The sequence below is a fragment of the Girardinichthys multiradiatus genome, chromosome 19 (assembly GCF_021462225.1).
Source record: "Girardinichthys multiradiatus isolate DD_20200921_A chromosome 19, DD_fGirMul_XY1, whole genome shotgun sequence".
Classification (NCBI taxonomy): Eukaryota; Metazoa; Chordata; class Actinopteri; order Cyprinodontiformes; family Goodeidae; genus Girardinichthys; species Girardinichthys multiradiatus.
This window is the reverse complement of record NC_061811.1, coordinates 2259714-2284104: the sequence shown is the minus strand read 5'-3', so window position 1 is coordinate 2284104 and position 24391 is coordinate 2259714. Positions and strand designations below refer to the sequence as shown.

The 24391-nt window shown below is 40.2% G+C and overlaps 1 protein-coding gene across 3 annotated transcripts in view; it reads left to right on the top strand.

The window, feature by feature from the left end:
• Window positions 1-24391, top strand: part of lrfn5a (leucine rich repeat and fibronectin type III domain containing 5a) — a 186510-nt gene that overhangs the window by 65461 nt on the left and 96658 nt on the right. For 2 of the 3 annotated variants that reach the window (XM_047345795.1, XM_047345796.1), the window contains exon 2: window positions 19782-19895. The exons of the other annotated variant lie outside the window; for it this stretch is intronic. The gene's annotated coding sequence lies outside the window, so the exon portion shown is untranslated. The remainder of the gene's footprint in view (window positions 1-19781; window positions 19896-24391) is intronic. 3 annotated transcript variants of the gene reach the window in all.

The window sequence follows — 24391 nt, the reverse complement described above, 5'->3', positions numbered from 1 at the left end:
AGGTTCAGTCAAACCCTACTTTCATGACCTACACGCAGAAAAGCATTTCTTATCTGTAAACATTTCGGTTTTACTTTAAAACCAACATCTACTCCTGGGGCCATGCAGTGTGTCTCTAGATAATACAGTCTCTTCTCCAGAAACACACACACACACACACACACACACACACATGCTTTGAAACACCACAAAAACACACAGCAGACACAGTTATTCTGGCCCATTGCTCTGAATAATGGGTTGTGCAGTGTGTGTCTGTATACTTGTCTGATATTCTTTGAAGTCCACTGACATTTTGTAGAAAGATACATAATTATGCATAACACAAACACACAGACAAACATAGACACACATGGACGTCTGGTCTGGCCAGTTTCATGCGGCTCCAGATCAGAAACATTTAGGCCTCTGTGGTGAACTGATTTCACAGTTTTTTCCTCTAGATATTTAATGTTTTTTGAAGATTATTTATATGCGATTAAATCAAGGTGTGCAGTATTGCAGAATTATATATATATTGCAGTACAAAGAACTAGGGTGAGTTTTTTAGGGTGTTATGAACCAGTGCGCAGCCCCTTTGGTTCCCTGAAAGTGGATGTGGTAGTGGGTGGGTAAATTGGTAAAAGTTTTATAAATGTAACAGACAGGACACCTTTTTCATCATAGGGAAAACAAATTGGTTTAGCTCCCATTCATTGGGTTGTCAGATGTAATCAAGCCTGACTTCATGGCCAATATGTGTCTGGATTTTATTTGCCTCTGATTGTAATCAAAATGTCATCTAAATTTCTACCCAAAGCCATCATAGATTACCATGATGATAACATGACATGACAAGCCACGTGTTGGACCATGTTTTGCTGAATATTGGACCATTTGCACGTTGCTGGATGCCACCAGGCCTTCCGGCGTTATCGGCCATTTTGTACCCCAGGATAGTCCACTACTACAAATCCCAGCAGGAACCGCGGCTGATAGGACGGGGTGTCCCAGTTCTAACGTCACAGTGGGCTATATAGTAAGGTGAACCCTTTAATGAGGTGCTTTTCAGCTTGGAACCGAGATGCGGTTACCTCGCAACTGGAGAAGAAAATAGAAAATCCCACGTGGACTTTCATTAATTCTCCCAGTTGGCCAACGAGAAGAAATTCATGAAAGAAGTTTCTGGGATAAGAAGACCAGAAATGTCACTTTGCCGATCGAAGACATGTATTTAACACGTAACCAAAAAAACCGCAAAGGTTTCAAGGAGACTGAATCGCCACCCTTGTTTTTGTTCCAGTCGACTGTTGACGGTCAATGATACTGCTTTTCTACCAAGGAAGCCAGAAGTAAAACGGACCGTTCTACTCTGAGTTATCCACGGAGGCGTGGAAACTCTTTCCCCCTTTCTCTCTCCTCTCCTCTGATCCAGAGGAGACACCACCAAGTAATTTAGTTCTTTTTTTTTATTTTGTTTCTTTATTAGAAATAGCTTGGGCAGGATAGAGTAGGGTTTTAGGCGATTTAGAATCGCCACTTATAGTCCAAATTGTATGTGCAAGCAACATTTTATTGAAACTTTGATTGCTGTGGATATCTGAAAGCCGCTGTGCTTTTCAAGCTTTGCATGTTTTGCTGTGTTGTTTAACACCTGAGAGCAAGCTCAGGGCACATTTTAAAGTTGGACTGTTATAATAACTTCATGGTGAAAATCAATCATTTTCTTTGTCTTCAACTTCATGTTTATTAGTTGCGCCAAAGGTTTTACAACCCTTTGTTTGCGCGGACTCCCCAGCGGTGGAAGATGTTTTATGGCTTACAGTAACTAAGCTACACTTTGGGAGTGGCCTCCCAGAGCTTCGTTCAACCATATTTCTTTTGTATCTTGCCGGTTTGATCTCATACACACTTAATGCTGTTTTTTATTTTGTTTAGTTAGATATTTTACCCTTTTTAGTAGGACTTTGCATGTTTGATTAGGTGAAGATTATTGAATCGGAAGAGCGAGTTGTATCAGGGCTGTTGATTTAATAAATATTCACGTAGATAAAGAGAAGACATTTGTGTTTATTTTGTGCAAGAGTGATTTGTCAGTCAAAATAAGGTCAAATTTCCCCACGTTTCGACAGAAACAGTTGATTAAACAGTGACATCTAATAATAGTTATCAACTATTACTGAGAATTTAATAATTGTAATTATCAAGGGCTTTGGGCCACAATTACAACACCAGAGGACATCTCTGGTTTCGATTCATAAATGAGGATTTTTGGTTAAGAAATTATTTTCTCAAATTATGATTTTTAATTATAATTCTTGATAAATAGTAATTAATCAATAATCATTATCCCAACACACATAAAGCAAGGAAAATCTATTTTGATAAAAGTTAGGAGAACACACCCTATTAAAATGTAATAACAGCTACAAACATATGAAAACTGATCAGTTCTTTTTTGTCTGACCCAGGAGGTCATGGGTCAGCTATGCAAGCAAAAATCTGTTAGTTACCAAAGATGATTTATATTTAGTCATTTTGTAAAGGTCTACTAGTCAGTCAGGAAATCAGCGTGTGTTTTAGGGATATTCTGTATTGTGATGTTTTTTATAGGTTTTTTATCTGTTCGGATGTTTAATTCAGTTCAGCTGTTTCTAATTTGGCCCATTTTGTCAAAATCTTTAGGTGTTTCGGGTTTGTTTTACTTTTGTTTGTTCATTTTGATAATTTCTTTGCTGCTTTTTTTTTCTTTTTAGATCGTTTAGTTCATTTCCTTGTGCTCTTATCATTAGGTGTTTTCCTTATTAGTTTATTCTTTAGTAGTTTCTTCCAATGTTTAGTACTACAGGTCCTTCTCAAAAAATTAGCATATTGTGATAAAGTTCATTATTTTCCATAATGTCATGATGAAAATTTAACATTCATATATTTTAGATTCATTGCACACTAACTGAAATATTTCAGGTCTTTTATTGTCTTAATACGGATGATTTTGGCATACAGCTCATGAAAACCCAAAATTCCTATCTCACAAAATTAGCATATCATTAAAAGGGTCTCTAAACGAGCTGTGAACCTAATCATCTGAATCAACGAGTTAACTCTAAACACCTGCAAAATATTCCTGAGGCCTTTAAAACTCCCAGCCTGGTTCATCACTCAAAACCCCAATCATGGGTAAGACTGCCGACCTGACTGCTGTCCAGAAGGCCACTATTGACACCCTCAAGCAAGAGGGTAAGACACAGAAAGAAATTTCTGAACAAATAGGCTGTTCCCAGAGTACTGTATCAAGGCACCTCAGTGGGAAGGAAGTCTGTGGGAAGGAAAAGGTGTGGCAGAAAACGCTGCACAACGAGAAGAGGTGACCGGACCCTGAGGAAGATTGTGGAGAAGGGCCGATTCCAGACCTTGGGGGACCTGCGGAAGCAGTGGACTGGGTCTGGAGTAGAAACATCCAGAGCCACCGTGCACAGGCGTGTGCAGGAAATGGGCTACAGGTTCCGCATTCCCCAGGTCAAGCCACTTTTGAACCAGAGACAGCGGCAGAAGCGCCTGACCTGGGCTACAGAGAAGCAGCACTGGACTGTTGCTCAGTGGTCCAAAGTACTTTTTTCGGATGAAAGCAAATTCTGCATGTCATTCAGAAATCAAGGTGCCAGAGTCTGGAGGAAGACTGGGGAGAAGGAAATGCCAAAATGCCAGAAGTCCAGTGTCAAGTACCCACAGTCAGTGATGGTCTGGGGTGCCGTGTCAGCTGCTGGTGTTGGTCCACTTTGTTTTATCAAGGGCAGGGTCAATGCAGCTAGCTATCAGGAGATTTTGGAGCACTTCATGCTTCCATCTGCTGAAAAGCTTTATGGAGATGAAGATTTCATTTTTCAGCACCACCTGGCACCTGCTCACAGTGCCTAAACCACTGGTAAATGGTTTACTGACCATGGTATCACTGTGCTCAATTGGCCTGCCAACTCTCCTGACCTGAACCCCATAGAGAATCTGTGGGATATTGTGAAGAGAACGTTGAGAGACTCAAGACCCAACACTCTGGATGAGCTAAAGGCCGCTATCGAAGCATCCTGGGCCTCCATAAGACCTCAGCAGTGCCACAGGCTGATTGCCTCCATGCCACGCCGCATTGAAGCAGTCATTTCTGCCAAAGGATTCCAGACCAAGTATTGAGTGCATAACTGTACATGATTATTTGAAGGTTGACGTTTTTTGTATTAAAAACACTTTTCTTTTATTGGTCGGATGAAATATGCTAATTTTGTGAGATAGGAATTTTGGGTTTTCATGAGCTGTATGCCAAAATCATCCGTATTAAGACAATAAAAGACCTGAAATATTTCAGTTAGTGTGCAATGAATCTAAAATATATGAATGTTAAATTTTCATCATGACATTATGGAAAATAATGAACTTTATCACAATATGCTAATATTTTGAGAAGGACCTGTATTACTTTGTGGATTTCCTGGCTTTAAGCCCTGTAGCCAAGTCCCATCCAATTGTTATGATCAGGAGATGGCAGCAACAGATACTATTGTTGGTAGATTTTCAGGAGTGTTATTTGTAGAGCACCACAAGCAGACTGACATTGTATTGTTGCAAAGACTGTTATTTCCTCAGACAGCCTGACTAATAGGGTTACTCCCACCAAAAAGGTATGGATGGAGAGTACCACTGCATGTTTTAGCTACTCTTCTTCTCATCTCTCTGTTTCAGTGAGCAAGCCATCTGTTTGGGCGGCTGGCGTGCATGTATTCTGCCTGACATGCTGAAACACAGCTCCATAGATTTAACAACCTGGAACAAATAACATTATTCTAGGTTGATTACATTTACACATGCCTGGACCACCTCCTGTATCAAAATGCTGCAAGCCTAAATGAAACAAATAAATTAACCAGTTTCCCTAACATAGTTTAAACCTTTCAAACTTGAGAGTGAGATGAGTATCTTGTTGTATGTGCATCATTGGCACACCAGCGGTCTGGTATTCCTTTTCCAATGCAGCTATGGAAGCCTTGATGGGTTTAAGTGTGACTTTACCAGCTTTCCTTAGGTCTGACAGTAAAGTTTGTTTTAAATATTATGTTTGGAGTCAGTAATAATTAGGTTTGATACTTAATTTATATTTTTATTTAATCAGTTGAAATTGAGTTTCTGAGGCCTGTTTTATCAGTAAATTGTTTAGCTGCAAAATAAATCATTTTGGTGACCTGTGCAGGAACTTTGTAAAACATGAACATTTAACTGTGAATTAAAATGTTTTGCTATTTTAATTTTTAATGTAAGAGCTCAATTATAACTTTAACTACCAGGAACTACGTGGTGATGTTATGAAAGCATATGTCAGACATATTTTTCTTTTTCCAAATATCTTTTTAAAACAGCAGAATTATCAAAGTATGATTAATTTTCAGCTTCCTTCAATTTATATAGGTTGATTAAAAACATGCAATCATATAATCATCAAATGACAATTTTTGAAATTCTTGTATTCCTGCTAATCATTACTAACCAATGATGTAAAATAAGAGCAGTATTTAACCGAGATAAATATCCCATACTGGCTGTTTATGCATGTCAGCATTTCCTGTCCCAGACCAATCATGAACAAACAGTTTCTGGTTACTTCATTGGTCCAGAAACCTTGACTCATGAGGTCACCTTATGATGTAGCTAAACTGAAAGCTAGCAGTAATAATATGCTGCTCAATGAACTGCTGACACTTGACAGTGCAGCTTTTTTTTACCAGATTACCAGTTTGGAGCTGCACAGCATTTCCACTGTAGGTGTTTTCAGTGGTGCACCGGGGTCAGCCTGAGCACCCAGACTAATCTGCAGCTATCCAGCCCAATTCATGAAACATTCCGAGACTCCCTCAAATGCGGCCGACAAATGAGTCCTTCTTTTGCCCGATTTGAAGGATGGGTCATGAGTATCCTTCAAGGCCCATCATTTCCCATCATTCATTGCAGGTCGAAGCGGATTGGTCAAGCAGGGGAAGCCATGGCGGACCATAGCAACAAAAGCTGTGAGTAAATTGTGGAAAATTACACTTTCTGTGACACAAATTAACTTCTACAATGTTTTTAGTGCGGGAATATAACTATGTAGACGTTAAATATCTCCTTGATTTATCTAGACATCGCTTAATGTCAAACGTGCTCCGACGTGTTTGGAGTTTTCCGTTCCCGGCGTAGTAACTGGCTCACCTCACCAGCCCTACCGGCTGTGAGGTGAGCTAGCCCGGTAGAGATCTGACCGGACTATCGGCACTAAGCTCCCGCTGGCAGTCATCACAGTGAACGTTTAACACAAGTGATTTCTAACAGTTTATGTTATTATTTTAAGTGTTACTGAAAATCGATTTAACATTTCAGGTGATATTAAGGTTAACCAGAATAAATGGACAGTTTTATGTTATCCAACTGTATCGCTGGAGAGTGTGATTGAGAATAAATAAGGTTTTCAATATTAATTTTTAATGAAGAAATGTGCTATATGTTTTAAAAGTTTATTTATAATTCAGTTAGTATTATAATTTCTGATTCCAGGTAAACTTGACGAGGAATACACCTCCAAATGCAAGTAAATCTCAGTAAAGAAGTGACAAGTTTGAAAGAGCTTCTTTTAGACATTTGCATAGAAATATTTTAATATGTTCTTCAAATTAAGACAAATGTAAAATTAAAAAAGGCTTTATTTTTGCTCTGATATTAAGCAAGATGTTTTTTTTGTTGGTATTTTCATATTTGTTTTAGGTACAAAGGAGCAGACGGGTCAGTTTATTAAGCTCAGGGGTGAGAACCACCACCTTTTTACTGGAGTTAAAAACTCAGCCACCATGGCTTGGAGGTACAATAACTACATTCTTTACAGTCAGTTTCTGTCCAGTTTCAATAACTCCTATCTTTCTAACTTTCATAAATATCCATCCAGTGATTAACATACTTCTTTTGGTTTAGGACAATTCTGGAGAAGATGGTCCAACAGGGGAAGGTCACCCCCTTTCCAGGCCAAAACAATGTGGGACAATTTGAAAAAAAAGAAAAGAATTTAGAGTTTGTTCAGAAGTTCTCATGTCACACACAAATAAAATAAAAATATTTCTAAAAGTCTTGTTGGTTTCTCTGTTTAGTCATTTTTTTTTTTTTTTATTCCATCTAACTTTAGGTTTTTAAGTATCCAGGTTCAGGGTCAGGAGTCAGTGAAAAGCCCACTGCTGCTACTTGGCCCTGGTTTGTCCTTATGGATGAGGTGTTGGGTCAGAGGTCTTCCACAACACCTCCTGTCCTAATTGCCTCCATCCCTGAGGACACTCCAGGGCCAAGCGGAGCGGTGGACAACCAGATGGAGAAGGAAGACAGTGAGCCAGCAGGAAGAGGTCAGAAAAGAAAGAGGAACAGAGATGATGCATTTAATCAGGGAGGACATGAGGCTACAGAGAATGGACAGACTGTTTTCCATCTTAGAAAAAATGGTACTGAAATAAAGTGCTATATAAGAAATAATATTAAGTTTTGTTCAGATTGTTTCTTAAAGTTTTAAGGTGTTCTAATAAATTTCAAAAAAAATGTTTTCACTAATGTTATTTACATTTGATCTAACAATACATCAACTTCATTTAAAGTTCTAAACAGAATTTATTATGAAAAATACAAATAGCATTTTAAACAGAATGGGGGAAGAAAACATTCAAACAGATCAAGATTACAAGACAAAATGCATAAAATAAAACTATGTACAAGTATTTACAATGGAGACAGCAGGATCAACCTGAGTGACCGGTTCCTGGAAAAACCTCTTCAACAGAACAAAGAGGCAAATGTCTTTCTGAACAGAAAGTCTCTGGTGGTGTGGCTAAATCTTTCACAAGGTCAGAGACTTGAATTGGATGCTGCAACTGAGATCTGTGGTTTGTCTTTCTGGATGGTGAGCGAAGCATCACACAGGTGGTCTGCAGATGTTTGTGATGCCTCTCTCCGCTGTCCACGTCATCGTCCATCAAATGGGTTTAAAGGGCTGGCTGGACCACATCACTAAGATGTAATCAGGAATATGCAGAATTAGAAGATGGTGCTCACAAAATATGACAATTAGTTATTCCCCTCAAACATTAATCACATCTATAATATTATACTTGGCTGCACACAGTAGTCATGTTCTGGTGGTACCTCCTCCAGGGCAGACACCTCAGCTGAAAGCTGGTCCCGCCAGAGAGCAACGCTGACTGCCTCAGTCCCGACCTCACCCTCATCCTCTTCTACAGCCTCTTCTGGGTCCTCCTCTGGGGCCATAACTCCTCCACCACCAAGGCAGATGTTGTGGAGGATGGCTCATGCTGTTATGACCTGAAAACAATTTAAAAGAGGGTGCATATATGTGTATATATTATGTATAATGTATATATAAAATGGATCTACGTCAAAACTTACGTGAGGTACAAAGGTGTGGTGCACCTCCAGCACTTGCAGGAAGATGGCCCTGAATCTGGTTTTCATCATTCCAAAAACACGCTCTATTATAGAGCTGTTTTTGGAATGATGGCTGTTAAAGCGCTGGGCTCCCACACCTTATCTTGTCCTCTTGTAGGGAGTGATGAGGGGGAGTGGATATTGGAGGCATGGGTACCCTCCATCAGCAAGGATAAAATGCCCTGGAGGAGGATAAACTGTACAGTGGGCTGTGGCGGAGCACCCTAGAGTCATGCACTGACCCAGGCCAGCCCACATACGTGTCAATAAAATGGCTCTCAGAAACTGCTTGCAGGATTATGGAAGGGAAGAGTTTCCTGTTCCTGTAGCACTGACCATCAGGGCTGCTTGGACACCTGAAGTGGATATGGCAGCCGTCAATTGCACCCACAGCTTTAAGAAAAGCTCTGTGGCGTCCAGCCCTGCAAACTCACGGGACACTGCCTTAAGTCCTCAGGGGTCTTTAGAAGGTAGATGACCTGGTGACGAATAGCCACAATCTCCTCTGTAACTCTGTGGACGATGCGATGGACAGTAGAGCGAGGCATCCCAAACACTCTGCAGACCACTCTGTAGGATGTGCCACTTGCCAGCCAGAAAAGAAAAACCAAGGTCTCAATAGTAGCAACCATCCATGTTGCCTATCCTGGTGCAAAAGATTAAGCAGCACTGCCAGAGACTCCCTGCTCAGCTGAAAATCAGGCCTGGTGTCCTCCTGGTTGACGAAGCGTTTCAGGACTGGGACACTCAGGTTGATCCTGCAGTAAAGAGGTCTGGTCTAGAAAAGGGAAGAATGGAGATGGAAAAACGCATTATTTTTAAGGCATGCTTCTGGATATTTTAAGTGATCAAAGCAAGTAGATACTAATACACCAAAAACACTGCATTATTATATAATTATCTAAGAACAGCCAGAGGGGATCAAATACTTTATAATTCCCATATATCTTAAAATTGAAAGTTGTTGTTTATATATATATATATATATATATATATATATATATATATATATATAAAATATGTCGACATACATTAGCCATAAAGTTGCTATCTCTTTGTTTATTGGCTAGAAGTTTTAACTTAAATCAAACATCTTTTTTACCTGAACATGATTGTCTCTCAGCCGGAGATAAAATAAAGGAGATGTCTGCGACGACGATAAAACTGCTGAAGTTCCTCAAAACTTTTAAATAAAACTACCAGAAGTTCGGCTCCATTCTGCTTTAACTGTTTTTTTCTCCTCGAAGCTACGGTTGCCAGGCGACAGCTGTTACGCTGAGGAGAGGGTGGGAACAGCTGGTAAAGGCTGGACCGTCCCAATCCGCAGCTGCTCACTTCCGGCCTCAGTGGTTTTAGCCATAGGGAAGGACCCTTTCTCTTTCTATGGCGCTGGTTTTAGCGGTCGACGAAGGACACAGCTCACGTAGACCGGGTCCTTCGAAGGATGTAGGCGTTGGTACATTCCCTTTCCGGTTGATTTTGTCAAATGTAAATTTGTTTCAGTACATGTAAAAGTGTTTTCTGAAATGTAAATTTGTTTTCTGAAATGTAAATTTGTTTCGGTACTTGTAAAAGTGTTTTGCATCTTGTTAAATAGTTTTTTGAAATGTTCATTTTGTCTTTAGGTTTGTAAAAGTGTTTTAAATTTTGCAATGTTGGTTTGCACCCCCCAGCCACCGTAGTATGTCTATTCTGACACCTCTCCATCAGAACCCCTATTAACGTCCGTAGTTTGAGCTACAGGAGCTCTTCAGTTGCTTTAGACCCCAGGGGCCAGGCGTCAACCCACACATGCATCAGTGACCCGCAATGAATCATGGGAAATTGTAAGTCATGGAATATAAAACTCCACGGTCGCACCGGTGCTGCTGCCGTATTCCGATCTACCAGAAGTAACAAAAATTACATTGGGAACGCGATGAATGATAAAACTCAAGTAAAAACAGGGGCGCTAAAATCAAGGCAGTGAATGAAAACAGTAAAGTTAAATTTGATAACCTTAACATTTATAACATTAATATTTACCATGTTACCATTTTAATAACCTCCAGATTCACAGATGCTAATTTTCACAGAAGCAATATTAATTGCAAGTTGGTTTTTAACCAATTTTACCATGTTCAGTATTTCATACCTTCAATTCATTTCAAGTTAATTTAGGTTACGGGCAATTACATTGGATCAGTTAATCAATAGATCTGATTAGCAGCACCAGACTGATGCTTCCCCTCCTAAATCCCATGGAGGAAGCAAGAGTGTATTACTTGTCCACATTGCTGTCCTGACATTCTTCTTCCCTTGACTGCAAATCATTAGTACTGATCAACAATTCACCATGAACCTCTCCACATGTATTTGATATTGTGCACTGTGGTTCCACTTTGAAAGTGCTTTGCTTCTCTTTCAGCCACATAAATATTATTGGATGCATTAAAATACTCATGGCAGATATGATGAATCTCACTGGTGACAAAAACCTGGATTAATTCTCTCCCTGAAATTGACAGCGGCATGTTATTTAGAGTATATTTGCACCTCTTGTTGAAGATGCATGATATACGTATCTACATTTATTTATTATTTAGTCAGAGATAATTAAATTTAATCACAATTAAGGCTTTAGAGATCTTATTTGGCACTTGGAAAGTTACACAACAATATTTCAGCATTCTTGCTAAAATGTATGGCAACATTTACTTATCCTTATGAATCAAAGGTTTGGTTTGTCTTCAGAAACACTGTGAGATCATTAAAATCAGGAAAGTGGCCTCCAACAAGGTGTCTTCTGGCCTCTTTCCATGGACATGTTCATGTGAAAAGAGCTCAACAATGGGATTTGAAAGGAAACATTGCATGCACTCTGAGCATAATTACAACATGTGGGTCAGTGCTAAACATGCATCTCAGTAGGAAGGGATGGTGATGTTTGGAAGACTGATTGGCCAAGTTGTTGCCCTGCCCTACTTCTACACTAATAAATGGTAGAATTATATATGCAAAGTCAAAGACATCACTATTATGAGTTTGTCTTGTTAGAAAAAACCAACAACATCTACAGAATATGGGTTGTTTTGTCTTAGTCATTATATTTGATTTGGACAATGCAAAGTATTGTTTATGGTTTTATGTTTGTATGTTTTCCTAGTGGACTCCCATGCAAAATCTTGGCTGGAGAATAAATGACAAGTATTCGCATTTTACCCCGCTACATTGTAAAGCAGTTGTAAGCTGAGCTGCGTCTTCTCCAAGTTGTGATGACGGCTTTATCCAAGGTGTGGAATTAACATCTGTTTTTGTAGACCCCTTACCATACATCCATAAATGTGTCAATTTACATTTAGATCAGCGCAATGTGCAGAATGGTTGGCAGTGGTGTCCTGCTGACAGACTCAATCATTCCTGCAAGACAAAGACTCCCAGTTAAGAGGACAACCCACTGTAACATTTTCATATATTTTAATGCCCCTGCTCCCAGATCATGAAGCAACCTGTGCCATGTAGAAACCATCTCCAGTGAGATTGACCTGTCATACCAGTAACACTGGAAGCCATCTGGACCGTCTTAGTGGACATGTCATCGGATCCTCTGACTCATGGCCAAAAATGTTTCCACCGTTAATCACTTCTTCCACTTGGCAGTTCTGCCCAGAACCTCTTTTGAACATTTGAGAAATGTAACATCACTTTCTTATTACATCCAACCCTTAATTTCCAGTGTCAGCATCTCTTGTCATAGTAAACCTGCACAAAACACTTTTACTTTTTTGCAGGGGTGTAAAATACCCTCCCACCTCATCTTACTACCTTACATTAACACATTATGCTTATAAGACATAAAGCAGTTAAAAAGGATAAGGGGATTATGTTTTAAAGATTCCTTTGGTTTTCCTATCAGTTCATTTTAAATCTTGATGCACACTAACAAAAAATATCTGATCCATCCTTAAGTGTCCAGAACAGCAGCACAGTGGGGGTGGAGCGAAGCAGATTCAATGGAGGATGATGAGTAGGGTGAAGGTGTTGGGTGGCAGAGATGGATAGATGTATGGGTAGCTGGTGAGAATGACAGAATGTGAAGTTGGTAGCATAGATGGAGGGCAAAGATGGTAAAGAATGACAATTGCAGAGATGAAAGATGGTCCATCTGGAAGGAACCACCTCCCGTTCCAGTCAACACACACTCTGGTGTCATCTGGTGTTTAGCTTTTACACTGAGTCATGAGGTATAGACAAAAAGAGACTGAGAAGAATCAGAAATAAGTTTGATCATTCACAGATGTCCTTGTCTCTTTTTAGAGTGAGCCTCAGGAGTCTTGCTTTCTGACAGGATCTCTGACAGGTTTTTTTTCCTTTAGCAGATTTTACTTGAAGGTGCTAGCAGATGTATTCCCTCTCTGATGTATTGCCTGGTCATAGGGAAAAATAAGTACACCTCTGCTGCTTCCAAAAGATTTAACAGGACATTTAGCAGCCATGTGCTGCTGAGCACTCAATAAACTAATAATCAGGAAATGTAGTCACCTCTGTAATAGCAGGTATTCTGGCAGTTTGTTGCTCTGGAGCAAAACATACTAATGTTTTATCACAATGTCCAACTGTTGCTGCAAATCAATCTTTGAAGGTGTTATTAAGCAATGTTTAAACAATTTGATGTACATCTTTCTAAGGAAAGAGATAATTTAGAAGTGGAAAACTTTAAAGAGTAATGCCAGTCCTCCCAGCACTGGAACTCTCTGTGAATTGTTCAGTACAGGATAGTAAGGGAAGGCAAATTAAGTTATACAGCATCGTTCACACACAAGGCAATATAAAGTCCTTTAAAGGACATCAATGGAAAGACTGAACGAAAGTAAAAAAAAAAGCATCGCTTAAAAGACAAAGGTAGTAAGATAGATATATTAAAGAAATAAAATAAGCAAAGGTTAAAATACAGAAATTGGAAGCAAATTTAAATTTAACTTTATATTGAAGTATAATTTTCAGTTTATATCACATCCAAGTCTAGTCTCTAGCTTCAAGCTGACCAAAGAGTTCATTAATCAGATTCTTGGATTAAAACAAAAATAGTTTTTAGTTCTGAATTAAAGGGACCAAAAGTTTTTGAACATCTCAGCTTTTCAACATAGGCCTGGCCTGATTATTAAGGTTTTAATAAACTGTGTCAGCAACTATGGACAAATTTCAATTTTATTTTTGACAGTTTGACAAAGAATATATGACTTGCAGGACCTGCACTCTTTTCTCAGTTCTAAGCTTTAACCCATCCTGGTTATGAACAGCTAAAACAACAACCTAGCCTAAATTATGACTTATTTAGTAACCAAAGACTAAATCTAAAATATTTTAAAGAATGGTACAATGGTGTGGGGTTTTGTAATATTGCCTCACATCAAGGAGTTCAGGACATCTCCCTTTAAATATGTGCTTTTTACTTTTAGCTCCACTTTCCTTTCATTGTCCAAAAATATAAAATTAGGTGTTCAGCATTAATATGTCTGCTGCCCACTTACAAAATATTTTGGTCTGCAAACCAAGTATCTCTTACAGTTGATTACATGGCAGTTAGGAGTAGAGATTTGGAAGTAACAGCAGTCAATACAACGCAGCTGTGAATGGTTCAATGACAATAAAACCAATCAGAGAGAAACATGGAGAAAATAAAAACAGCAGAAAGAAAATAATGTTGCATCTTAAATGAGAAGGCAAATGCTTGTTGAAAAATATACACCATTCCAATTATACAGCTTGTCTGTTATACACTTCACATTTCTTGAGCTTGGAGCTTTATGGATGAAAATATCTGTGGTAGAAAAACCCAGAGAATGGCAACTATTGAAATAAATATCATCCATACATCCATCCACCCCAGGTATGTGGATCTCATGGGCAACCGTCTAAGCAGAGGTTATCTGGCCTTCCTCTCCCCAGCTTCTGCCTCCGAGTTGTTTGTAACCCTGTTGTGAGATACAGTTTCTCCATCCAATCCCTGGTCTGCTATTCGTGAGAAATCCATAAACAACTCTCTTGCAATGTGTCCAGAAGGCATCCATACCAGATGACCAAACCACCACAAGTGTCTCCTTTTAATCACAAGTCTTCTCTGATCACCTCCAGCTACTCTGCTGAGGATGCTCATTTCACTCTAATAGTCTCTAATATTTGTGCTGTACATGTTTTGGTTATTACCAACAGCTAATGAGTGCAGATGAGGGTTGAAACATAGATCAATCAGCAAATTAAAAATGAGTTGAGGTGATTTTTATTTTTTTTACAGACCTGTGCTGCAGTGAACTATCCATTATCCATTTCTGTTCTACCTCCACTCTTGTGGAGGTAGAACAGAGTGGCTGTTACACACAGATTGCTGTCCCTTAAACTTACATGGATATTGGTTTCCGGATGATTTTGTTACACATTTTTCTGTCTAACTTGTATTTAAGCCACCCTCTGTGTCACAAGCTATAATGGAGAATGACCCCAATGTTTCACATCTGTTTTTCATTTGCATCTCTGATACCATTTCATATGCAGCAGATGTCCTAATTACTGTTTTATTAGTTTGTTTGTGGTTGCAGCTGGGGAGCTTCACATATCAACTTTTATTTTTCACACAGAAACATTCATTTCATAAAAGCCTGCCAGGCACCATCTTACTGGGCCTCTTTTTTGTTTTGACCAGTGGATTTATGTAATAATCTGAGGGGAACCAGTTTTATTCAGTTCAACATTTGTAATACATAAAAGTTCACGAACAATGCATTTCTGTTTCTGCTTCATTAAGGATTATAGCACAGATCAGAAACTCAGCAGTATTTTTGCAACATTAGCTACCTCTGTCTACCATCCAACACTATTTTCTTTGCAACAACAGAAAAAGTGCATAGTAGGAGCTTGGTACCATATTAAATTGTAAGAATTGCAGATTATTTTTCTGTATGCTAAGTAGATGTTTGCTTTCTTCAGTCTGGCTAAAGTCCACATTTCAAAAGGAAAACATATGCAGTTTGAGCATTTTCAACCTTCACAAAAGATTTTGACTGAAATTGAAAAGTTTGAAATGTATACATTATGAAGTGCTTCTCTGCAGTGTTAGGCCATAACAGAAGGTTGAAGCTGTGAAGCAGCCAGTTCAGTGCTGTCAGCATAGAGAGGTGGTTGAAAACACAAATTCAGCTTCTGCTTTCCTCCTGCTCACTGACCTGCTTCAATTATTGATAAAAGCAACTTGCTGGCTGGCTGATATTAAGCTCAGTCTATGGGTTCGGTCAAGCAATACATACATACAAACACACACACAAACATACATGTATATATGTATATATATATGGAATAATCACTGAATCATTGAATTTTTTTTTCCACTTTGCCTCTTGCCTTTGAAAGAGTCAAAGGTGTCAGTTTATTTTAAGTTCACCAGCATCTCTGTAGTGTAAAGACATGGCAGTGCCTTTAAACTACTTTATAAGCAGAAATCTGCTTTCTTCACTGACACACCTGTGAGATAAAGACCTTTAATGACATTTAGTTTAGTGTTTTTAAAACAGGAAATACATACAAAATAATATTGCATAGAGCTGCCAGCTACCTCACAATTTAGTGAACCAATAGTAAATTTAAGAACTTACTCTTTTAAACAAGATCATTAGGAGAATAAATCTTGCAGCTACCCAAAAAAACAAACAGTGTGAGCGGACATGTTTTAAATTTTTTGAGGTCTTTATTTTTGTTGTATGGAAAACCTTTTTAAAGACAATATATTTAATGTTTATACTGATAAACTTTATTGGTTTTTACAAATATTCCCTTATTTTGAATTTGATGCTTTCGTGTTTACATCAGTTTGTGTGGAGTGTAATGTGAGAGCCAGGTAGAAAAGCCTTGATGCAAATCATAAAAACAACAATCTACTTCAGGCTTCAAAGCCACAGTGTAATCAGTGATTGATGCACAGACTTAGATATTTTGGAGTTTTTCTGCTTGATTTATTTCAATTGGACACACCATGATATCCTCACAGAGCCCTCTTCTCAACTTAAACCTATGTTGGGGTTAAGTTAAGCTTTTTTCAACTTGGATGCAGCAATAGAATAATATGCTCTTGCTTTGTCTTCAGGCAAAACATTCATTAGAATGGCTTTTCAAATGGCACACCGGGTAATTTGAATATTCAAAATAGCCTGACTCTGTAAAGGCCTGTGACTGGGCCAGGGAACATTTCCAAAAAGATAATTTGATATGCGCTAGAACAGGACATAAAAGTCAAGTCAAGTTTATTTATATAGCGCTTTTCAGCAAAAAGGCACTCAAACCGCTGTACATGAGGAAAAACATTAAACATTAAACTAAGTAGAGTAGCTAGGTCACTGGTAGAAAACCGTTTAGGTCCAAACTTTTTACATACTAATAATGTTTGGCTTTCACTGGTATGAAAAAGTTGTAGTATAATCCTTCTAAAAAATCTAAAAATTTTAAGTCATTGGTGTAAAAACAGCTTTAGTCCAAATTTTCATATACTAATAATATTTGGCTTTTGCTGATAATCCTTCTGAGAAATCTGAAAATCTATGAAAAGTAATGAAATCACACATTTAGGTAAAGTAAGATAGGAGAAAAAAAAATCATATTTCAGTGTCTATTCTTAGCAGAATAGAGACTGAAGTACAAAAAACCTCAGCAGGGGTAAGCAACACACACATAAGTAAAGGGTGCGAATATATATAAGTCTGGGTGTGTTTGCAAGAATTAGACTGTCAACACTGATAGAAGCGCATAGTCCTATCAGCACACAGCTGGTAGGGGAGTGCTGGGGAAGAGCGTCGTGTTTATATAACATCCAGGAGATATTTTGTCGATAGCCAGTTAGCAGAAGTTGCCAAGGTCACATTGGGGGGCCAGATTTAGAAAAACAATTAATGTTGTGGTTCAGGTAGTTGTGAAGTTCCAACTACCTTAAGAGTTTTACTGGTATGTCTCAATTGCGAATCGCCAAATTTCTGGTACTTTCTGCAGATCTCGAGCGTACAACTTTTCCAAGATTATATCCTTTAAACTCTTGAGTCCAACCGCTGCCAGGCTGCGATTCTGTTCAAGAATCGTGTCCAGCTTGCGATTCTGCTCTCTTAATATTTCATAAAACATAAAATAAATAATGATGCTTTAAATGCGTTTCTTCTTCTTCTCTACGAGATTATCAGTGGTGTTCTTGTAAATCATGGCGTTTTGCTTTTGGAGTTCCTCTTTTATTCAATCCTAACTCTAAGCATAGTTACTAACACAATCTTTCATAATGTAAATTTAAGAGTGTAATCTGTTTGTTCTAAAAATGAGAGCCTGATCCTTCAGTTTATAATCATATGTGAAGTTGAAGGCATTATTGTGAATTTTATAGGGTATCTGTGTAAAATATCCAAAGTTTGCCCTCGATAAACAATCTTTGTTCAACCCTTTGCAAGCTTTTTTTTTTTTTTTTCATGCCCGGACATTCAAGCTTTCTTTGTCATGTGGAACCCATCCCATGTTGAAGAAAGCTGCTGAGGCATTTCACTTCAGTTATCCAGACCTCATTAAAGGATGTAGGCACTTTTGCAAATTTCAGATTAAATCAGAGTAAATGCCTGGGGGTGCTGTCTCATTAGGCTGCACTAGTTGTCTCTTCACGCAGGCAACCAACAACCATCCCACAGCTTGGCTAATCCATTTTAGTCATAGTACTACCCAGCCTCTGACTTCACGCTTGTTTGTCATCTCTGAAAAATGGCAGCCAGTTGCTTTTTAGTTGTAGATCTTGTCCTGTCCTGGTACAAGTCTATTCTAAGGTTTTTTGACAGTGAATTGCTGCTTCATCAAAATTTGGGAAGATTTTACAAGATTTCCTCAGACAAGATTCTGCTGTGCATGCAAAGAAGGACAACTCTTCCCGCTCTGTAGTCACAGTTGTTTTTCTTTCAGGGACATTTTCAGGGTGGAATGACATTTAAAAGTTCATCAATAATAAATACTTAGAAGAAGCAACAGACAATGATTAATTCACTTAACTGTCATTAGGTAATCTGCATGATTTTGCAGCAGTGTGTACAACGCCCCCACCACCACCCACACCACTCCCACCCCTATTCTCACAGAACCGTGTCCTTGTGCGCAGATCAGGGTGCGGCTGTGCATTTTAAGTCCAGTCCATCATATTGGGCAGATTAGCTGACTAAGTCCTTCCTTCAAACAAACATATAGTTTTAATTCTTTTTTTTGAAAGGACATAAAGCATAATTCTGCATTTCTAGCCAGCAGAAATACTTTTACCGATAATTTATATAATCTGAGATCAGAAAGGTAATACAAATGAAAATGCATTAAGTTGTACCTGTAAGTCACCACATAGATTTAGAAAATTTAGTTTTTGTCTGATGAAATTTGAGTGCAAGGGTTTGTGTTTTTCTGGGAAATATTTCATAATGGACTAAGTCTTTGCATCTGTGCATGCAATCAAGCTGATACCAGAGACCATCACACTATTAACGTGAGAGCAATCCCTGTAATCTCCTCTCCATCCGTTGTTAGCCTCTCCCATCCTTCATACTTTCATATCCACCCATCCTTATCCTGATTCATCCTTCGCTCTCTGACTTCAGGCCTCCACCCCTTTCCCAAAGTCGCCTTCATTTTCTCTACAGGCTCATCCTATTCTCGCCCTCCCATCCACCTTACTCTTTGCCCTCATTCTTTTCCTCCTCACCTCATTTTGATCCATCCTCTCCCTCCCTCCTTCTCTTCATCCTGCTGGCTCAGCTGGTATAGAAGCGGCCTTTGTTTCAGCCATGTCCTCTATCCTTTGAAGGAGAAGAGCTGAAAAGCGAGTCAGGGGAAAAGATAGAGGGAAGGACTGAGGCTTGGGTGTGGGTAAAGAAAAGATTAAATGTGGGAAAAGAGGGAAACTGGGCTTAAATGTAAAGGAGGACAGAAAAGTGTTGAGAGGCCAAGTGGAAAGAAGGGAGGAGGAAACAGAGATATCTTTGGATCAATACATGGGGTTGTTCAGGTCATTGATATCCAGTAGCAACAGCATCTGAGGGCAGATTTTCTGTGTGGGAGGATCAGTCTATGAAGCAACTGTTCTCAGCTAAACACACTCAGTTTAAGCCAACCAGTTAATTCATAATTAGGCTGCTTTTGTTCACCATCAGTGCTGTGTACTTCAGACCACACACTAACATAGCAGGTAACAGTGGCTGAAATTAAGTTTCCCAATAATACTAAATATAATAGCTTTTCTTTGTTTTGTAGTTAAATGTAATTGTTTTTTTTTTTTGTTTTTTTTGTAGTGAGGAAAAGCTGCCAGGAGGATTTCTGACCTGGATCCTGATCCATGATGTTGCATCTCCTTTGTAACATGTCAATCCTGAAACAGTGTGGAGTATGTTCTTACATCTTTGAAGGTAAAAAATTCAGGAAAACTATTCTTTAAATATTTTGACATTAACTTAACAGTGATTCTGAGCAATGAGAAATGTGGTGTATGTCTGTGTGTGTCTCAAGGAAAGAATAATAAACAATTATTTCTCCTGACAACTTTTAAAAACACCCAGCATGGAAACCACAACTGAAACTACAGAAAATGATGTTTTGCAAATTTGTTGGAAGCTACAGAGAAATATTTCAAGCCTGTAGATCTATACATATATATTGATCTATACATAGAAGATGCTCCAAAAATATTTGTTTTTCTGCAAATGAACTAAACACACTCCTCTACTTCTAGTCTAGTGAGCTTAAATAACCCTGTCACATCCTGCGGACTATTGTGGTCAGACGTTCACTTTCACCTATTATGAATATGAATATTATAAATTTGGGGGTTTTAAGATTTTATTTGAACAACTGGTTCCTCTCGATGTGGAGGAGCAGCGGCTCTACTCCGAGCCCCTCCTGGATGGCTGAGCTCCTCACCCTATCTCTAAGGGAGTGCCCGGCCACCCTACGGAGGAACATGGCCATAGGTGAGAGTAGGAACGTAGACCGAGTGGTAAATCGAGAGCTTCGCTTTTCGGCTCAGCTCTCTCTTCACCACAACGGACCGGCACAGCGCCCCCATTACAGCGGCAGCCACACCGATCCGTCTGTCGATCTTCTGCTCCATTCTTCCCTCACTCGTGAACAAGACCCCAATATACTTAAACTCCTCCACTTGAGGCAGGAACTCCCCTCCAACCTGAAGAGGACAAGCCACCCTTTTCCGGTCGAGTACCATGGCCTCGGACTTGGAGGAGCTGATCCTCATCCCAGCCGCTTCACACTTGGCTGCAAACCGCCACAGCGAATGCTGTAGGTCTTGGCTAAAGGGGGCCAGCGGGACCACGTCATCTGCAAAAAGAAGAGACAAAATCCTCCGGTCCCCAAACCCAGACCCCTCCGGCCCTTGGCTGCGCCTAGAAATCGTGTCCATAAAAGTTATGAACAGGACCGGTGACAAAGGGCAGCCCTGCCGGAGTCCAACGTGCACCGGGAACAGGTCCGACTTAGTGCCGGCAATGCGGGCCAAACTCCTGCTCCGCTTGTACAAAGACCGGATGCCCCCTAATAAAGGGCCCCCGATTCCATACTCCTGGAGCACTCCCCACAGGGCATCACGAGGGACACAGACGAATGCCTTCTCCAGGTCCACAAAACACATGTGAACCGGTTGGGCAAACTCCCATGAACCCTTGAGTACCCTGTAGAGGGTATAGAGCTGGTCTACTGTTCCACGGCCGGGACGAAAACCACACTGCTCCTCCTGAAGCCGAGGTTCGACTATTGGCCGGACTCTCCTCTCCAATAACCTGGCGTAGGCCTTACCAGAGAGGCTGAGGAGTTTGATCCCCCTGTAGTTGGAACACACCCTCCGGTCCACCACCCCAGTCTGCCAGTCCAGAGGCACTGTTCCCGACCGCCACGCAATGTTGAACAGTCGTGTCAACCATGACAGCCCTACAACATCCAGAGACTTGAGGTACTCAGGGCGGATCTCATCCACTCCCGAAGCCTTGCCACCACGGAGCTTTTTAACCACCTCAGCCTGACTTCAGCCTGGGTGATGAAAGAGTCCAACCCTGAGTCCCCAGCCTCTGTTTTCACCAGGGAATGCGTGATGGCAGGATTGAGGAGATCCTCGAAGTACTCCTTCCACCGCCCGATAGTGTCCTGCACTGCTTCCCCCTCCTGAGGCGACGAACGATTTGCCAGAATCGCTTGGAGGCCAACCGGTAGTCCTTCTCCATGGCCTCACCGAACTCCTCCCAGGCCCGGGTTTTTGCCTCTGTCACAGCCCGGGCCGCGGGGTACCTGTCAGCCACCTAATGAGTCCCACAAGCCAAGGATTCCTTCTTCAGCTTGACAGCATCCCTTACTGCCCGTGTCCACCACCGGGTTCGGGGATTGCCGCCGCGACAGGCACCACAGACTTTACGGCCGCAGCTAAAGGCAGCAGCATCGACAATAGATGCAGAGAACATGGTCCACTCGAACTCTATGTCTCCAACATCCCCCGGAATCTGGTCAAAGCTCTCCCAGAGGTGGGAGTTGAATACATCCCTGGCCGAGGGCCCTGCCAGACATTCCCAACAGACCCTGACTATGCGCTTGGGCCTGCCAAGTCTGTCTGGCTTTCTCCTCCTCCAGCAGATCCAACTCACCACCAGGTGGTGATCGGTGGACAGCTCAGCCCCTCTCTTCACCCGAATGTCCAAAACATGCGGCCGAAGGTCTGATGATACAAAAATAAAGTCGATCATTGACCTCCTGCCTAGAGTGTTCTGGTGCCAAGTGCACTGATGGACACCCTTATGCTTGAACATGGTGTTCATTATGGACAATCCGTGATGCGCATAGAAGTCCAATAACGAAACACCACTCAGATTTAGATCGGGGAGGCCATTCCTCCTGATCATGCCTCTCCAGGTGATGTCCCACGTGGGAAACGACATCAGTCCCCCAGCAGAATAATGGATTCCCCAGGAGGGGCACTATCCAGCACCCTGACAGGGACGCCAAGAAGGCAGGGCAATCCGCAATACCACTCGGCCCGTAGGCCGAAACGACAGTGAAAGACCTGTCCCTAACCCGAAGTCACAGGGATGCGACCCTTTCATCCACTGGGGTTGGGGTTTACCCAACACGAGACAGCCGTCAGCTGTTCCTAAACCTCTTAACCTGGCCAGTTTGGATCTACTTCCAGACCTTAGCTATACACAAAACTTGTACTTATGTACAGTTTTTTAGCTGATGATCTTGGAAATCGTGTGTAGATGTCCTATAAATCTGCTTTTCTCTTTATTAGATCTTCATTAAATTCTTTGGACTTTCCCATTGTTTGGATCACTGGTCAATCTAATGAGTGTTGTTGAACAAATCATGTTATGCTCCCAGACAAGAAGGTGATAAAATGAGCCATGATCAAAATGGAGAGGTTTCTGTATAAGACCTGGTTTTGTTGAGGTAACACATTTTAGGATTTAGGTGACTGGGTGCTTTAGTTTAGGATTATTTTTGGGTTATTGTAGTTGCATAATCATTCCACACTAGAAATAAAGTTAATATCATAAAATGATATTCATGCTGATGGTGAGTGGATTTAAATATCTTTCATTTATTTACATTTTAATTATTCAAAGGTTTATGTTTATTTTTCCCAACCTGTTTTTTTTTTTTTTTGTCTTTGACATGTATCTCTCAGCTAATGTTTTCAGGCTGGCTTATGGCTTATTTCAACTTCCTATAGGGGTTATCTGTTATAATAAATCACCTCTAAACTCCTCATTCCTTCAGACTCACCAGCTGATCCTTTGTCTTTGTGAACCCCTTCTCTCTAGCTCAGTTTTATCTCACCTGCTCTCCCTTTTCCTCTGTTCAGCTAGCTCTTAAATCTATTGCTCTAACCTCATCTCACCCCTATGGGATATGGCTGACTGCTGAACTCAGCTAAGAGGAAAGTGAGTAGAGGAAGGAGAAGGGGAAAGTGCAGTTTAAGGTAGAAGTGCTAAACAATGTCTGCAGGGTGACACACAACTACTGTGCACCAAAGATTTATTTGTTTTATTTTTCATGCTCATTTCCATTTTGCTGTTTACTCTGAAGCAACCAAGTAAACAATCAAATGTGTGATTAAAAAAATAACCTTCAAATGAATTTTCTCACTAAACATCAAAGATCCCACAACAGACAGAATCAGTTATATTCCAGCATATGTGGTGCTGACATGCAGGTTTATCTTAGTTAGCCTGGTTTCCTTTTTGATCCTGTCAGTCTATCAGTGCAGGCACTCTGAGACATGCAGAGAGCTTATTTTTTCATGGCTTCAGGGAGAGAGGGAGCATAATAGATGCAGAGACATCATACACAAGTGATTGTTTGTTTGGTGATGAACAAAGTGCCGAACATCTCAAGCACTTCTGAGTTCACGCAGAGGCCTGCAGACTGATTCAGTAGAATTAAACTGAATGCTAATGACCCCAATCTAGATTTCTGGATCAAATTTCAGTGTGTGTGTTAGGAGTGAAGTTTGAACTGCTGAGCAAACTGGATGTCGGAGTCAAAGTCAAGTGTCTCCGTGTCCTCCTCAGTTGATGAATGGAGGCCAGCAAGGATGGATGATAGAAGGGCGGAGAAAGAAGTAAAGATAAATGAATGTGTTAAAGAATAAGAAACTCCAAATAAACTGATAGATGAAGGTGATAAGAAGGTGTATAAATTAGATTTGTCTTTTGTTTTTCTTTTTTCATCAGTTCTGGTCCTTTTTCAATTCTAGAATTTATCATTAATTCATTTTTTTTTCTTCTTCTTCATCATATCTTATCTATTTTCTGTCATTCCCTTTCACACCGATGCCCCTTGTCCTTTTCAGTGTGCGATAATCTTGCCACTTTGCTCATCTCTGTGTGTGGTGTGTGTGAGCAGA